Source organism: Schistocerca cancellata, chromosome 3 (genome assembly GCF_023864275.1).
Source record: "Schistocerca cancellata isolate TAMUIC-IGC-003103 chromosome 3, iqSchCanc2.1, whole genome shotgun sequence".
Classification (NCBI taxonomy): domain Eukaryota; kingdom Metazoa; phylum Arthropoda; class Insecta; order Orthoptera; family Acrididae; genus Schistocerca; species Schistocerca cancellata.
The window spans coordinates 442,786,952-442,806,610 of record NC_064628.1 but is presented as its reverse complement, the minus strand read 5'-3'; positions in this window follow the sequence as shown (position 1 = coordinate 442,806,610).

Below are 19,659 nucleotides of genomic sequence, written 5' to 3'. Positions count from 1 at the left end.
AGCCTATTACTCTTGGTAACCAAAAAAGTTTTCCTACCTTTCTTAACATTTCTTGTAATGTCTATAGTTATTGCTCCCGTCACACCCTTATGATACCTGATACCTCTCCGTACGTTAACTGATTCGATAAGTTCAGATCTATTCGTTGCCAGGACGTCTAAGAAGTAGCCTTCTCGAATCGGTTATACAATTATCAGCTCGAAGTAATTTTCTGGAAAGACATTTAGAATAATGTCCTACGAATCCCTCTCTCTAGCACCATTTTTAATAGCATGAGTCTTCAAATCTACAGGTGCCAACTTGAAGTCACCCCTCTTACAAACACGATATTCTGCTAATTCTCTCTGAATGATATTTAACTTCACACAGATTAATTCACATTCATAATCTGGGATAACCTCGCTAGATATTATCGATTTCCTTCCTGCAATAAATATTCCGCCACCATTATCGACTAACCTATCCTTACGACAAATATTCCAGTCTGAACTAAGAATTTCGTTCCATTTCACTTCTGGTTTCAACCAACTTTTTCTTCCTAATACTATCTGGGTATTATAAGCTTCACTAAGTGATACTAATGTTGGGATCTTTCCTTGGATGCTTTTACAGTTTACTAATAGCGCATTTATCGTATTGGAAGACACAGCGACAACCAAGTCACCAGTGGATTTAAATGGCCCTAGGTACGTTGCACGTCTCGTCACTTGAGCCGCAGCTTTGACCAGTAGTTATAAGCCCGTTGACTATGGCCAAAGCAGTTTCCAGCTGTTAACAGACAGCAGCCAATTGTCGTTGTGTCCATACACAACAAGCACAGTCCCTAACCATGTCTCTCTGCGCAAAAAAAATTGAATATGATCTCAGAAAATACAAGCACATCAGTCTGGAGTAATTTAGGAAGTACAGCAGACCCCCTCCCCCCCGCCCCTTGCCCGCATCTCGTGGTCGTGCGGTAGCGTTCTCGCTTCCCACGCCCGGGTTCCCGGGTTCGATTCCCGGCGGGGTCAGGGATTTTCTCTGCCTCGTGATGGCTGGGTGTTGTGTGCTGTCCTTAGGTTAGTTAGGTTTAAGTAGTTCTAAGTTCTAGGGGACTGATGACCACAGATGCTAAGTCCCATAGTGCTCAGAGCCATTTGAACCCCCCCCCCCCCCCCACACACACACATATACACACAAAAGAGAAAAATACTAAACTGTGACGCTCCGGAGATTGGAATGTACCCACATATAACGAGGAGAATGAGCAGACAACAAAATCTGTTCTGCAGAGTTCTCACTGTGGCCTAGACCGCAAGCTCCACGAGCTCATAAAACAAATAAATTTCTCTACTGAAAATGTATATATCAACAGTTTTTTTCTTCAGAAACTCTGTTTACACTAAAGCTACGGCTACAAACTGTAAAGCATGACCTAAACAATTCGTCCTTAAGTTTGATCACCAGTGTATTATCATGAAGCATTCGATTTCTATTAAATTGATAAATGATGATATTACTCAGCAGCTAGCTAAGGTCTTTCGTCACTTTCGTAGCCTTTTTAAAAATCCACATTGATGCTCTACCAATTTTCTCTTAAACAAGTGAGGCAATTCTCAGGTATTTAGATTATCATATTGTGCACACTAGCCATTCCCCGCTCCTACACAACATTATTTAAATTAAACATTTAAAAAACACACACCAAGATAATGACAATAATTTCCACAGTTTCCAGTAAGCAGAATGATGACTGTAGCTCTAAGCTGATGCCACGTTAATATCTTCTCTCTACGTGCAGCTTCAGCAACTGTTACAATTATGGTAGCCCTCATGCAGGGACAGCACTAATTGATCTTTTTAGGGCTCCAGACAAAATACATTCCATTGAGGCTTAGTCCTCGCATTGGTGCCAATATTGTCGCCAACGTTGGATAATCCCTGTCGTGTTCCTCTCACTCATTAAAACAGGCTGGCAATAGTCTCAATTTGAAAAGTCGGTAATTATGAAATAAGGAATACAGTGAAATTGATTTTAAGATCACTTCTCCCGCTTTTTTTAGTTTTGTGAACTTTTCTGGAATGATTTTAAATCCCAGTTTGTACATTACTGTGCAGCATGCCAGTTAGAGTTCAGAGTTGGTTGTTCTGCGACTGTATGTGCCACTGTGTTACAGCCACAGATGTTAAGAAGGTGCCGTTCCTCGAAAGCACTTTTCTTCCACTTTGAAAATCTACAGGTTTCTCCTGTCCTCCAGGTCCGCAAAATAGTAATTCCTTTAATTGACTAATATATTCTGGATACATTACAGATACACACCATCTACAATACAGTAGCGCTGTGTTACTCTGAGTGTACAACAATAGCTCTGTCGCGTAAACCGAATGCAGAATTCGCAAAGCATTGTGGGTTTCCTTTTTCGACAAACAAATGGTAAAGTGCTGTTACGGTTCTGTACTGTAACAAGGGTAGGGGACGTCCTTATGGGAATTGGGAACGGATGACTGGCACATATACTGCTGCCGTGTGTATGTGTAGGTAATCGGCAACGGAATCCTTGTGCCAGTGTGTTAGACCAGTTCCCTTCTTCAGGTCGGTAAAGGCTGAATGATGACGCGACAGAAAAGGATTGAATACAGTATTTCGGAATGGTTCTGCGAAACATCATATTGAATGCAGATCGGCGCCGAAACACCAGCTACACCATGGAATCGGCATAATTCCTCGTGAAAAGAGTGACAACTAAGAGAACTCAAGCTATAAAGTGAACTGATAAGGTAACAATGTTTCTTGTCGCGATTGATTATATTAACTCAGCAATTCAGTCGAGTCGCAGACAAGAACTGCTAGGAATCCGGCCCGCCACCATCAGACACCTGTTGGTGTCTATGCTCACACACATTTGCACTCAGTATTGTTTACTTCCTAGCAGATCATTACGATATTCAGTTGTAGCAGTATAACCCACTGCTACTGTTCTGTTTCTCTCGAGTCAATGAGTTTTAAAACGATTGAGTTTAATAACGTTTGTGTGCAATTGTGTGATCGTTAAAGCAGAATCAGTGTTAACCATTTGAAGAGATGTACATTACTCTAAATCCATTATTTCCATAATTAATACGCAAAAGTAAGATAATGCTGCATTAGAACAGGAAAACTTAGCTAGACTGGCAATGTTAAAGCTTACTTAAAGACACCTACCTCATAACTCCAAGTGTCAGTGTGCAGCTCGTTGTTAGTATATTTATTGCGCAATGTATGAATGGGGAAGATACCAGCGTCTTCTCTCGGATAAAACTAGAATTTCCTGTTTTTCATTAAAGAGGCGTTATGAAGCAACTAGCTATAACTGCGGGACATGTTATTTGATCTCCTTTCTTAAGGCATGTATGAAACATTGTGGTGTTTTTTTGACTTTTCAGGATATGTTGTACTAGATCGCGTAGTGTGTTGGACACAGTTACACATTATGGAGAGAATTACCTCTCTTTTAACATAACATTTTTTTTTTAATTATGGACCTGGGAGTACTCTGTATTCATCGGTTAGATGATCCAGTCGTTTACTTGCAAAGTTTTTCACAGTAGTTAGGTGGCTTAGACCAAGGTGGGCACCACTGGGCCAAATTTCATGCACGCCTGATGTGTGATACGCATCTGCGTCTCTCGGTGTGCCAAGAATTTATGTCAGATAAAAATAAAATTATACAAAAAAGTTATTTAGTTATTGATCTATGTTGTTCAGAAATATGAAATATAAAAGCAAGTCATATGCTGTGCCATTTAAATGCAGTGCATTTACAGTTTCCGCCACTTCCCCTTCCTCACTCTCAGACAGCGTGGCATGATGGTGAAAGAGAAGTGTGCAGTCAGGCGAGACGTCTGTAGCACAGCACTCGTTCCACGGCGTGACTCGTATGTCAAATTCTGGGCTCCCACTGTTTTAAACTCTCTATAAATGCCATCAAAGCAACAAACTCTTGTCATCAATTTCCGATCCTAAAGCTGGTAGTTCATCATGTATTCGAAGACAACTACGGTGTTATACACATAACATGACATAAATTTCAGTTCATAGCGATTTTAAGCACTATAAGAATAGCCTTTCAGCAACTACATTGATCAGTCTCGATTTTCCAGTAGATAGACTGAATATCTATTATCGCTAGCAGAAATTAGTGTTTGGGTTTAGGCGTAACTATATGTTAGCAAAAAATGAAAATCTTAGATTTTCGTTGTTAAGGTTTTTTTTTTACTGTAAGTATGACTTTTTGACATATCAGTCATTACTGTAATATACACAGGATAGTATAATATTTATAGTGAGTGTTCACAACTGTGAAGTGAAATTCCTATTCTAAGGTTCTTTAATAGTAAGATGGTTGGTGACCATGTCTGCGGGTCGATAAACTACAAACAATATAATACAATTAGGGCCAGTGATTTATTGAGCTAAAAATGCACAATGAAAATACTCAAAACGGATGGGATCTATGTAGGGTACGTAATATCACTGCAAATATAATTGAACAATTAAAACAGTTGAATAACTTCAGAGTATAAAGCACTCTGTAGTGGCTGGTCAGTCCTTTTCGTTAGCTCTCGCACTTCTGCATCAGTTAAGTTCAACAATCGTTATTATGTTTAACTACAGGTCATGGTTAAATGTACGAAAATATAGGAGAGACGGAGATGACAGCAGTTCGGAGTGTCAATTGAATATCAGTTTCTGGCGTAGCATGAGTGCTCGTGTGTGCCTCTCGTCGACGGCGGCAGCCGCTGCTGTCGGTGCGAGCTGTGAAACTGAGAATATATTCTAAATCTCTCCCGACTGTCACACCAGTGTGGTACATCTCCTACATCTTCAATGAAGCTGAGACTCCTAGTGATTCCCTAGCTAAGTTAATTGGCATGGTACATGCTGTGTGGTTGGAATAGTGCGTACGTCGTTGCCCTCAAATCGCTTGCAAGCGTTAACTGTCAGTGCTGGCTGCAATTCTCTATACTAGGAGACTTTTCAGTTTAACTCTGTAAAAGTTAAGACGAGTCTGTGAACAAGTGTTCATAATTACTCTCGCAATCGTCTCAGTGCAGCGTGAGTCGTCTTGCTGAAATACTCAACGATTTTCTGCAAGAGAAGAGCGAATTCTTCTGTCTGCAGTTTACCTATACCAAAGTAGGAGGTCACGCTTTATCTTTCTATTCATTCAGAGCGTTATCACTTGCTATAACTCTGTAGCCGATCACAGGCGTCGTTTCTTTCGTAGGACAGAGTAATTTCTGCTACATAATACTGAGACTAACAGCTTTTTCCACCCGGGTTTAACACAGGTCGCTACAGTGAGTCACCAATGTTTTGAGTTGAGTTTCTCCAGACATTTATGTGCCATCTTGAGCCATGTACATGCAGAAAGGCTTTTCGAAGTGTTGGCGTTAAAAGGAAAGACAAGGGCGGCTTTTGCCGACGGCCTGTGCAGCGGCTCCAGCGTCAGTTTGTGTCTGGTGAATTTCCCGCTGTGAAGGTTTAGGCCTAACAGGGGATGGACGTTACTGTCTAGTGTGAATGTTACTGGTTTATATTAATGAAATGTCAGTTCGTTTATTCGATTTGCCTATCAATAAAGTTCATACATTTCCACGTAACTATTTCATGTGCGATATCAATTTAACAAGAATTGTTTCAGGAACTCAATGTAAGTTGTATTATTTGTCTGACACCATACAAAGGAATTACAAGCTGCGAGTGGGCACTGATTTAAATCAGTGGAGAAAGTTGAAAATTTGTGTTGGGCCAGGATTATAATCCAGTTTTTCTGCTTATCAGACAGGTGAGCTGACCACTGTGCCATCAGAATACAGTGGTCTCTGTGACTGTACAAACTTTTTCCACTGTGTGCAAACTGTAGGGATTGATCGAAATGCAACGAAAAATGTCTAATGAGCTTACATCCGGAAATGTACGGTTTCCACGCTAGAAACTGTTTATTAAACCATATATGAGGCACTGAGAGCACAAGCGGACTAACCCACACTTTTTGTGAATTTGAGGTATTGACATGTTGTGATAACAGTATACGAGTATTATGCAATGCATGTTGATCTGTTTGTTTATCTGAAGGTTTGTCTAATGTAGCAACGTAAACATTGCTGTTGCACTCAACCGCCGATAGATACCGTTGAGAGCAGGGGTGGACTATGCGTCATAGTCCATTTGTGCTCTATGCTCTCCGTCCACTGCCATTGCGCGTGACGCCGGCGAACGAAAGACTTGTGTATTTAGTGTGGAACAACGTATTGGACCAGTGACCACGTGGACGTGTATTTCAGTTGATCAGCATGGCAGCCCCTGCGAAAAGCGTGGAGGAGCAGTTGGAAGGTTAGTTTGTATTGTGTTCCATTCCTTTTTTGCGGATAACATTGTCGATTGTACACTAACGCGTTCATATGCAAACACGTCTAGATGTACCGTATTTCGAATGGTGACTTTGTTCAGAAAATGCAGGTTGTTTTCCATACGAAAACAGAATGACATACAAACAATACTTTATGTATTGCTATTTTGTGTAATCAAGTAACGATCACTTGTAATGTTATGTGTACAACAATGTTTTACCGCCCGCCGAGTTGTGTTGAGCAATTGCTTCGCCTGTGGATACCAATGCACACGTTGACCATTACTGTAGTGTAGTTAATATTACATTGAGGGATGGATATTGTTATTACAGAGATGTTTGCGTCCGATGGGGACGTGCCGGGAGACGCGAGAGCGAGCACGGCTGCAGCAACAACTGTTCCAGAGGACGTGCCAGAGACGAACGACGATGCCGTGGTACGGAGCCGAGGAAAGAAGCGCCTTAGAAACGAAGATAAATGGCTTCGTAACGTTAGGAAAGAACGGAGAGCTCTAGGTCAAGAGTATGTAAACCGTAAGGGTAACCTTGTACCTCGAAAGGAATTGCGGAAAATCAGCGAGTGTACGTGCCGGTATGAGTGCCACAAACACATCAACGAAGAACAGCAGGAACAAGTGTTCAATGAGTTTTATAATTTAGGCAGCCACGATCTGCAGTCGGCTTTCCTGTTTACCATGATTAAAGTCGTTGATAAAGCACGGTCTTACGTAGGTCAGCAACATTCACGTAGGGAGAAGACGAGATTGTATTACTTGCTCAATTCAAATGGGTCTGAAACGAGGGTGTGCAAAAGATTCTTTCAGAATACTTTAGCCGTATCTGCTGGAAGAATCGATAGGGTACTCAAGAATAAAGGGGAAAAAGCCACCCCTCCTCGTGATGGTAGAGGTAAGGGTGAACCTGGTAATAAAACACCTCGCCACAAAGTTGATGTAGTAAAACGTTTCATAGAAAAATTCCCGGCGTATGAAAGCCATTATGCGTATCATAAAAATAACGGTAGAAAGTATTTAGGACCAGATTTAAATTTATCAGTCATGTATTCACTGTACTGTGCAGATGAGCAAATGCCCGTTTCTCATTTTATTTTCCGCAAAATTTTTTACGAAAACTTCAATTTGTCATTTCATCCACCAGTGTCCGACTCTTGTCGAACATGTGATGCTTTGCAGGTAAAAATAACAGCTGCCGATAATGATAAGGAGAGGACGGAGTTAATTGCAGAACGTGAATTCCATCAGCAAAAAGCTGAGTATGCACGGGCAGGTTTACATAGTGATACATTGCTTAGCAAATCAGATGGTAACGTTACAGTGATAACATTTGATTTGATGAAAACTTTGCCTACACCGATCATCTCAACTGGAGTTTGCTATTACAAACGTCAGTTGTGGACATATTGCTTTGGCATCCACAATATGCACAATGATGATGTATACATGTTTCTGTGGCATGAATCCATTGCGTCGAGAGGGCCACAAGAAATTGGTTCTTGTTTGCTGTACTTCATACGCAATTTTGTCAGGACTGAAAAACTAATTATGTACTCTGATCAGTGCGGAGGCCAGAATAGAAACATAAAGGTTGCTGTACTGTGCCAATACATTGTCAACAGCTCAGAGTTCTCTGTGAAGGAAATAGACCATAAATTTTTAGTTAGCGGACACTCGTACCTGCCCTGTGATCAGGATTTTGGCTTAGTTCAGAAACGAAAAAAGTATTTTCCTAATATTTACCGTCCTAAACACTGGAATGATGTGGTAGTGAGTGCCAGAAAAAGGAATCCATTCAAGGTAATTAATATGAATGCGGAATGTTTCTTTTCAACAAAACAACTCGAAAGAAACATCACGAATCGAAAAATGTCTTCTGGCAATTGTAAAGTACAATGGTTGAACATACAGTGGCTGCGGTATGAAGCAACCAACAGATTCAAAATATTGTATAAATACTCGAACCAAAACCAAGAGCCATTTCAGGAAATTGATGTGGCCAAACGAACATCCACATGCATCAGCAATCTCGAACTGCTTTATCCTAATGGAAATGTAATTACAGAGGCAAAAAAGAAGGATCTGCTAAGTTTGCTTCCGTATGTACCTCCACTTCATCATGATTTCTACAAAACTTTACAAACGTCATCAAATGCTGTAGAAACATTGCCTGTGGATGATTTTGAAATGTAACACAATGCGTAACATTACAGAAACCAATGTAAAATGGTACATGTAATGTGTACAATGTATACTAGTAATGAATACTATTGTCACATGCATCAGCGTACTAACGGACCTGTCATTGAGAATGTTCAACTACTTGGAGCGAAAATGGACTAAGCCACAACAAAACTGCTAATATTCTACTATATAGTACTTTTGTAATTTATCTATGTCAAAATATTGTTCAATAAAACCACAGTTACATCATATGCATGTTACAAGGCTGCAATGTATCACAAACATACATTATTTGTGGGCCCGTATTATGAGACCTGTTTCCTCCATATTGACTTCTCCGGGGTTAGTCCGCTTGTGCTCTCAGTGCCTCATATTATTTCAGAGACTGTGGTCTAATAAGAGCTGTATCATGCAGCCACAGTTCCTGAATGTGTTGAAAATGGTTTACATGCTCTGCAGTGCATGTGTTTACACGCCGTAGCATGTTCTCAGACGCTTGGAGAGGCCAGGCTGCACCTGAACTGTGTCAAAGGCAGGATGAATACTTTGCTCGACTGTCTCCACATATGGAATGGGCTCTGAATACACAATACTTTTGAGTTGGACCCATAACCAGAAATCGGTGAACGAACAGGCCATGCAACTAGACCCTCTTGTCCAATCAATCGCCCAGGGAAGACTTGATTGAGATTTGTCCAGACATTAATGGCGTCCAGCTGGAGCACCATCATGTGGCAGCCACATAACCCTTCGAATCATCAATGGCACTTCTTCCAGCAGGGGACGCAGAGTCACCCACAAGAAACACCGATAGTTATGGCCTGTTGGGTGGTGTGGAAGGAAGACTGGTCCCAAAATACAGTTGCCAACTATCCCAGCCAACACAGTCTGGCTGCACCGACGCTGATGATTCGCTGTCACCATACCATGGGGGTTGTGCATACTATCCTACAGATGAGTGTTATGAATGTCGAAGACACCACTCTGCATAAAGATGGCCTCATCTGTGAATAGGATAGATCACAGAAATTCTAGAATTGTGGCTGCCTGGTGAAGAAACTAATGACAAAACTGCTCCCGATGTGGAAAGTCTGTCACTATTAAATCCTGTGCACGCTGTAAGTGATAAGGGTAGCAGCAATTGTCATGGAGAATGATACACATGGTCGTCTGGCCTACCCTGTACTGGAGGGTGATGTGCCTGGTACTGACATAGCGGTCGCCTTCCACAGTGTTAAACACATTTTCCTTCAAGTCCGATGTCGGAACATTTTGTGTAGATCCTTCAGGATTTCCTGTTTCCTGAAACGACCCCGTCTCAGACAAACGGCGAAAGACTGTTGCAAACATTGAATGCCGTGGTTATTGTCGGTCTGCCGACCACTGACATTTGCCTTTCAGTAAGTAACCACCATGTTGGCAAGCTCTCGATTCGAATACGGAACCTTTGTGTAGAACGCTGTATCACATCCACTACAAGGTGAGTCAGCAAGAGAAGTGAATTGGACATAACATTACCAGTTACTATGGCAGTAGACGGCCATAGGGCATGATGTATAAGGAACAGTACCATACTCTAGGCTGCATGATAGAGTGCGTATTAGACTGTAGTCTCTGTAAGAAAGTACGACTGAATAAATGGTCTCTGGCATACATTTCCAGACATAAGTTCATTAGACCTTTTTTGTTCCGTATCCGCTCATCGATCAATCCCTATAGTTTGTAGACTTGTACACATTGGAAAAAGCACCATATATATATTCTGGTTTCTGTCCTGCGAAACCAGATTTCACTACTTAAACCTAACAAACCTAAGGATATCACACACATCCATGCCCGAGGCAGGATTCGATCCTGCGACCGTAGCTTCCGCGCGGTTCCGGACTGAAGTGCCTAGAACCGCTCGGTCACCAAGGCCGGTAAAATATTTGCATGTGTTCGTGAATTACCCTGTGTATATATATATATATATATATATATATATATATATATATATATATATATATATATACAGGTCGCAGGATCGAATCCAGCCTCGGGCATGGATGTGTGTGATATCCTTAGGTTAGTTAGGTTTAAATAGTGAAATCTGGTTTCGCAGGACAGAGCGGATCAGATTGTGGAAAGCGGCCAAGATCAGTTACTGTTAGTTACAAAAGTACACAGAACTTTATTCCTCGAAAACACAATGCACAGTTTTCTCTTTAAGACAACAAGCATTAATTCACAGCTGAGGGCCGGAGTAACGTCTCAATAGTATGGTTTAAACAATTCCTTTTGAAAGACAAGGATTTAGACAAATGGCTGAAGGCCTTAAGTAAAATAAAATATTTTCTCGGCTAAAGGCCCGAATAATATTTCAGATCAACAAAGGAAAATCTTTACAAGGCAAGCATTTACCAATTTCGGCTAGAAGCCATATTAAAGAAAATTTGAATTTATTTCTCGGCTGAAAGCCCAATAATATGTCAACATAATAAAAAGCAACCTTTGAAGACAAGAATTTACATAATAAAACAGAAAACCATCTTAGGAAAACTTGAAATATCTTAACCGCTGAGGGCCCAAACAATTATTCAAAATAATTGAAGACAAACCGTAAGATAAGAATTTACACAGTACGGCTGAAGGTCATTTTACGAATTCATGATACTGAAGCAGAAACCTTACAGACAGGAATTTACACACTACGGCTGGAAGCCACAAATTTTAAAACAAACAAGAATTTTAAATAAAACATGGCTGAAGGCTTATCTTAAAATACTTCACGTAAGGTTCGGCTGAAGGCCATATACTGAACACTAAAACCAACTAAATTAATACACGGCTCAAGGCTTCGCACAGTACTTGCGGCAAAAGACAATCACAATCACAAACAACAGAACAGTGGTTCTCAGAAGTGATCCAAGGGTCGGCCTGGGGAGGAAACTCTAACAACAGTTTAGGTGGGACAGGCAGCCAAGCGTAACACTATAATCGGGTGGCAGCACGACCTAGGGACGGCTTACGAACCGACCAACAAGCTAATCAATTCCCTTCCACCCGACCAACGGCACGACAACCGAAATTATCAGCGAGGACAAAGATCCGAGCAGCACTACGTCTCGGCAACTGGCGTCTAAAGACAGTCGAGGCACAATAACCACTCAAAGACAAGAAAATGAAAACCACCAAAGCGGTCGAACTACACGCCGTGCCAGACAGCATCAACACAGCGAGGAGAACCTGGCAACCGACCGACTGGCTACTCCAGTACGCAGACAGCATTAATCTGCTAAGCGGAAATCACAGAAGCAACACACAGTTCCACGTAAACACTTGCACCAAGAACTCTGACAATCCTAAAACCAATCACTGTGGAACAACATCGAGAAATGGCAAGTCACACACACACACACACACACACACACACACACACACACACACACAGTTTCCATAAGCGGTCGGCGACAAAATACACATCGTCCGATGGGACGACCGATCGAACGACCAACCAAGTAATGAGTGTCGGCAACGGTCGGGCGAGTCTTGGCTGTCCGGAGCTCACTGCAGCCCCAAGCCGAGTCAACTCAATGTCCATTCGGAACTCGGAGACACGGCGACCCGGGCACACTGGCTTGGATTCACCCATGCAGAGGTAACTCTTGCCCATCAGCGACATCTCTGCACGAGGAAGGAACCAACCCACGTCCGGCAAGATGACCAACTGACGAGGCCCAGAAACGGTCAAGAGACCAAATACACGTCGCCCAATGACACGACCAACCGGCGGTCGTTCCCTTCCGTCGGACAGTTCATGTGTGTGGCCAGCGGTCGGCAAGTACTGGCCGTCCACGTCTCACCGGCGCTGCGTCCCCGACTGAACTCATGACTCATGACGACCCGGAAATACTAGTGGTCGCTCCAGAGATAGTACGACAGCGCAATATCGATACGCGCTGCTGCTACCACCCACGGGCAAGCAAACCAGCAACTTAGTGACGCCAGTAAATCGAATTAAAAGAAAACGAGGCGACAGAACCACAAAAAAGAGATGACGAACAATAAACAGCATGACAGCGAGCAGCGCACGCCTCAAATAGTTCAAAGTCTAGGGAACTGATGACCTCATATGTTAAGTCCCATATTGATTAGAGCCATTTGAACCATTGAACAAGTGCAGCTAAATTCACTGAATTCTGTGAAGACTTTTTTGAACATTTATTGTGAATGTACTGTGAAATTGTATGTACACTATACAACTTCCTTAATATCAGCTTTGTTTTTTCCTGTTTAATATGAATTCACGTGTGCTATGGTATTAATAAAAGCAGATTATCCGACACATTCATACAGTTTCAGTTAACGTTATTACGAATGATGGTAATAACGTAATGATTTTCCAAAATTAAATTCTCTACAACTTCTGCTGAAAACTTCGAGCAATTGTCTGGAATTTAAAAAAAAAAAAAAAAAAAAAAAAAAAAAACAAGTTACACCAAGTACTTAAGAAATTTAAAAAATTACGAAATTCCGTGTTTGATTCTCTGGATGTTCTGGAAAACTACTGCAGATGCACGTCTGGGACATTTTATTAGAGTCATCAAATCAATAAGAACAAAATCAATGGAAATCGTGCTTTACTTTAACCTCGTATAGTTCTACGATGGCTTCACGTTAGCGGAGTTTTAAATTTCAGGCAAAATCTTTTATTAGCCGTAACTCCCTTACTAAACATTTGCGGACCTATGTTTACATGAACTTTTTCGTATATCACAAAAGATCCTAAGTGCAATGTATCGACCTACTCATATGAGTACAGAGACTGAGGTGAAATCACTGAAATTGTGGTACATTTATTACGTTAAAATTGATCCGTTCATGGAATGACGTTGCAATCCAAAAAGCACTGAGCTCTCTCACCACTGAGTGTATTACGTATACTCTCATTCCATGATTATCGAGAAATATGTTAGGTAACTCTTTCCACTATACTTCACAATTTGTTCCACATTTAAATAAGACCACTACGAAAAATAATATTCAGTTCAAAATGACTGATAGAATCGGTGTTAATATCATAAATGTATAATAGGGATTCCTTACGTCTGCTGAAAATCTTAGTCCTCTGGATACATAAGGAAGTTCATCAAGCTGAATCGGTTACTATGATCTCGAAGAAAACGTAATGCAGTGGACGGATACAGATGGAAAACTGTCATTTTGTTTATTCCCATAACACTGACGTACGCGTGATTGAATTTCGCGAGACTCTTCTCCTCCTGTTGACTCAGACAGTCGCGCCGACATGGGTCAGAGGCTTGATTTTGGGCATAGGGTGTATGTGGCAGTGCGAGGACAGCTTCTGCGTAATTCTGGGTTTTACTCAGGCAGTGCAAGGCAACAGAAGTGACTGCACTACAGAGGAGACCAATTACATTGTCTGAGGGCAGCACTTGACACTTGAGCCACTCTGAGTGCGGCTGACAATCCTGTGGCATGTCACGTGGGTGCAGGCTATGGCACAATGACCAAGAGTGTCTGGGAGCTGGTGGGCTGGGGAAGGATGTGCTGTAGTTAGAGGAAGAGAGAGCAAGTCAGAGTGATAGAGGGAGAAGACGGCAAGTCAGAGTGCCAGTGGCCACATGGACTTGACCCAACGCCAACACTCGAGGAGGAGGAGGAGGAGGAGATTAGTGTTTAACGTCTCGTCGACAACGAGGCCATTAGAGACGGAGCGCAAGCTCGGGTGAGGGAAGAATGGGGAAGGAAATCGGCCGTGCCCTTTCAAAGGAACCATCCCAGCATTTGCCTGAAGCGATTTAGGGAAATCACGGAAAACCTAAATCAGGATGGCCGGAGACGGGATTGAACCGCCGTCCTCCCGAATGCGAGTCCAGTGTGCTAACCACTGCGCCACCTCGCTCGGTGCCAACACTCGAGGCAGATGCGTGCAGCACTGGACAAGCTGGTGGCAGCGTTGGGTCTCCTATGGAGTGCTGGCCACTCTTGATTTGGTTTGATTTGGTTAGGCATTGCTGGCTCCAATAGTTACCATGAGGCTCAGTTGAGGGTAATGAGACTCTTTGTTGATGGTCAGCAAGCAAGGACAATTAGAATTAAGAGCGGCATGAAGCAAGGCAGCGTGGTCGGCAGAGTCACAATGGGCAGTGTATGCTGTGAACAGCTTTTGTGACCCACACCTGACAGTGTGAAGGTGATAGCTGTGGTAGAGTGACAGTGATGTAGTGGGCACCGAGAGAGATGAAATCGGTTGGTGCCCTTTGTGGTAGTTGAAGCATATCAAAACCACCGTGAATTGTGTAATGTGAGTTACAGTATCTTACAGTGCGGCAGTCGTGCATAACACTGTTCTATTTTATCGTATTCTGATCTTAAAGCTCATGGAGAGATTGTGATTTCACTGCTGTGTAACATTCATAAGTTATTTCGCATTGTACTGCATTTCTTTATCTATGTGGTAGATTCTGTGCCTAGTTGTGCTGTCTATTGCTATAGGTTTGGTAGACAGTGGAGACTGATGGTAGTATAGGTTAGGCCTATCGGTGGCAGTTGCTTGTTACAGTTGTTGAGTGTGGTGCTGTATGCCCATTTCTGAAGTTATTACTGGCTCTTACTAGTTCTCTTATACTCACATCCGTTTGTAACGTCAATGAAGCTGACTTAGAATGTTGTCTAACAAATATTTTGATATGTTCAGAAAAAGTTTTTTATTATTGGTGGTACTGAGCCCATTTTGAGCAATAATTATTACCATATCTCTGTCTGGGCGAAATACTTTTTATTCCTGATATTATCAGCTTGACGATGTTTTTGGGATCAAGCGCTAGGTTTTCCATTGTGTACGCTTCTGTCTTCTGATATATGCTTTTGTATAAAAATATATTTGAAATAAGCCCACTCTGGCACAGCTGCTAGTGTGTACTCCACTCCACCTAAATCTTGCACTACATTTTCATGTTCCTATATCTGCATCCTAAAGATAATTTTCCATACTAGTATTATCATAAAATGGTTCATGATTTATAGACACATTGCAGAAATACTTAGTATCTGATCACAATTATCTGGTAACCATTAGCGAACATTACTACGGTAATACTTACAAACTCTTTGATCACATTTATCTGGTAAACATTAGCGGACATTAATACGGTCTTTGTCCACCAATCGACTTTACGACAGCTAGTGCTCTGCTGAGGGCAGCTTCAGTGAGGTGTGTGGATGTCTGTGGAGGGATGGAAGTCCATTCTTCCTCCAGAGCCGAAACCAGAGAAGGTAATGACATTGGACTCTGGGATATGGAGCAAAGTCGATGTACTAACTCATCCTGAAGGTGTTTCACTGGGTTCAGATCAGGACTGTGGGCAGCTGTGACCATTTCAGGAAGGTTATTATCATTGTCAACAAACCACTGACTAAAAGATCCATCTTTGTGACAGGTTGCATTGTCGTGCTGACAGAAACAGTCATCATCTTCAAATTGTTCCCCAACTGTGCACAGTACACAATGCTGTAAAGTAAAATCATATCCCACTAGATTTAGTGTTTTAAGAGCAACAAGGGTACCACCCCCCAACCCCGGAAAACACACCCATATTGTAACACACCCTCGTACCCTCGTACTTTACTGTCAGTGCTGTACATGATAGCTGGTAACATCCTGCAGTCTTGGCCAAAGAAATCTCTTGTCACTGGATTACCACAGGGTATGCAGCGTGATTTCTCATCCCAAATAGTCGTTGCCAGTCACCCACTGTCCTGTGGTATCACTCCTTATACTGTCTCTTACAGTAGCGTAGTGCTGACTACGGCAATATGCGGCTTATGAAGAGATGAAGAGACAGACCACTATATCTCATTCCACCTTCCTCCCGTCGCCCCCCCCCCCCACCCCAAGTTTGATGCGGCCCACCACGAGATCCTCTCCTCTGGTAATCTCTGCCTCTTCAACTCAGAGTAGAACTTGTAATTTCCGTCTCAATTATTTGCTGAGTTTATTCCAATCTCTGTCTTCCTCTACAGGTTTATAGGTTTTATCCTCTACAGCTTCCTCTAGTACCGTGGGAGATGTTCCCTGATGTCTTAACAGATGACCTATCAACCTGTCCCTCCTTCCTGTCAGTATTTTTTATTTATTCCTTTTCTCTCCGATTTTGCGCAGAACCTCAATCCTTACATTATCAGTTCAGCTAATTTCCAACATTTCTCTGTAGCACTATAGCTCAGATGCTTCGATTGTCTTCTCTTCCAGATTTCCCATAGTCCATATTTCACCACCATATAATGCTGTGCTCCAAATGTACACTCTCAGAAATTACTTTCTCAAATCAGGGCCTGTGTTTCATAGCAGTAGACTTCTCTTGGCTAGGTATGCTCTTTTTGCCAGTTCTAGTCTGCTTTTGATGTCTTCCTTCCGTTGTCCGTAATGGGTTATTTTACTCCCTTGCTAGCAGAATTCCGTAAGTTCATCTACTTCATGGCCATGAATTCAAATGTTAAATTTCCCGCTGTTCTCATTTCTGCTACTTCTCCTTACTTTCATCTTTCTTCGATTTACTCTCAAACCGTATTATGTACTCATTAGACTTTCGTTCCAATCAGCAGATCCTGTAATTTTTCTTCACTTTCACTGAGGATACCGATGTCATCAGCAAATGTTTATCATTAATGTCCTTTCAACTTTCATTTTAATTCCATTCTTGAAGATTTCTTTTATTACCATACTAGAATAAGTAGAATACTAGAACAGATTGAATACTAGAGGCGGAAGATTACATCCCTGTTTTACATCCTTTTTAATCCAAGCTCTTCGATTTTCACACTTATTATCCCCTCTTGGCTCTTGTTCATAATGTATGTCTTTTCCTTTGGCTTACCCGTATTTAACTCAAAATTTCGAAAATCTAGCACCATTTGACACTGTCGAACGATTTCCCCTGGTCGGCAAATCCTATGGACAAGTCTTGATCTTTCTTTAATTTTGCTTCCATTATGAATCGCAACGTTATAACTGTCTCTCCGGTGCCTTTATCATTCCTAAAGCCAGACTGACTGTCATATAACGTGTCTTCAATTTTATTTTCCCTTCTTCTGTATATTATTCTTGTAAGCATCTTGGATGCATGAGCTGTTAACCTGATTGTGCGATAATTCTAGCACTTGTCAGCTCTTCTAGTCTTCGGAATTGTGTGAATTATGTTTTCCAAAAGTCAGATAGTATATCTCCAGACTCATACATTCTACACACCAACGTGAGTAGAGGTTTTGTTGCCACTTCCTCCAATGATATTAGAAATTCTGATGAAATGTTACCTATCTCATCTGCGTTATTCAATGTTAAGTCATTCAGAGCTCTTTTAAATTCTGATTCTAATACGGTATCCTCTATCTGTTCTATATCAACTCCTGTTTCTTCTTCTATCACGTCATTAGACCAGTCTTACCTGTCACAGAGGCCTTCAGTACCCTTTCCATCTATCTGTTCTTACCTCTCCATTTAACAGTGGAATTCCCATTGCATTCTTAATGTTACCGGCTTTTCCTTTCATTTCACGAAAGACTTTTTTCACTATTCTATATGCTGAGTCAGTGCTTCCGACAGTGATTCCTTTTTTTTTATTTCTTTCAGTTTTTGATGTACCATTTTGGCTTAGCTTCCCTGCACTTCCTATCTATCTAGTTTCTAAGCGTCATGTATTTCTGAATTCCTGAATTTATTATCATTTTTGTACTTCTTTCTTTTATCGATCAGCTGCAGTAATTCTTCCTTTACCCATGCTTTTTTCCCAGTTGCCTTCTTTTCACCATTGTTTTTCTGTACACCTTCTGTGATTGCCCTTTTTAGAAACGCTCATTCCTTTGTAACTGAACTGCCTATTAAGCTATTCCTTTTCGCAGCATCTACAGCTTTGGAGAATGATCTTCAAGCGTATCTCTTCATTCGTTAGTACTTCCATTACCACTTTTTTGAATATTGATTCTTCCTGACTAGTCTCTTAAATTGGTTTACTCTTCATCGCTACTAAACTGTGATCTGAGTCTATGTTGCTCTTCTATACGCCTTACAATCCTTTATCTGATTTCTGAACCTCTGCCTGACTATGACGTAATCTAACTGAAAGCTTTCTCTGTCTCCTGGCCTTTTCCAAGAATATCACCTGCTCTTGTGATTCTTGAACAAAGTATTCGCATTACCTGCCGATATTTATTGCAGAACTCAATTAATCATTCTCTTGTCTCCTTCCTAACCCAAGGCCCATATTCTCCCGCATCCTTCTCCTGAAAGCGGATTCTAGTGACCCATGACTATTAGATTTTCATCGTCTTAAGCTTGCGATGTCGTCGTATACTTGTACTATTGTTGTTGGTATTGCTTTGCTGTCGATTTTGATGAGAACAACTCTATCACTGAACTGTTCACAGTAACACGTTCTCTGCCATACCTTCCTATTGATAACGAATCCTAGACCTGTTATATCATTCTCAGATATTGATATTGATATTGATATTACCCTGCAATCATCTGGCGATTCTTGACTTATTTCCGTATTACACAGGGGATTCCATATATTTTTGATGAGACACTGTACTCTCTGTTTTCAAAGGATGAAAATATAGTATGGGTCACTGTAGTCTGAAACATTTTCCCAAATATAGCTTACGCATCGGTTTAGTCAGTGAAATGTCATTCAGTATTCTACCTCAGTTTCTACAAATCTTACTTCCACAAGAAGTTTTATTAGTTTTCTTACGTGACATTAGCAAGGAGAGTTGCAGGGCTAGATGGAACTTTGATCACGTGAGTTTTTGGCCATTCTGAGTGGAAAATTGCAAGAATACTCTGGCCTTATGGTTTGATTTGGCAGGCTGCAGACCACTAAAAATTTGCGCCCTTACAGTAATCGCTTTAACTTGAGAGCCTTCCACTTGTAAGTTCTACCACAGGAAAACAAGGATACTATGACATGTCGCCATTGAGACCAAACGCTGGATATAGCATCGACTACCGATTTTTTGACCTCTAACGTGTAGTTACTGTTTTATTAATTGTACTACAATTACGTTTATGGTAACTGATCTGTCAGGCT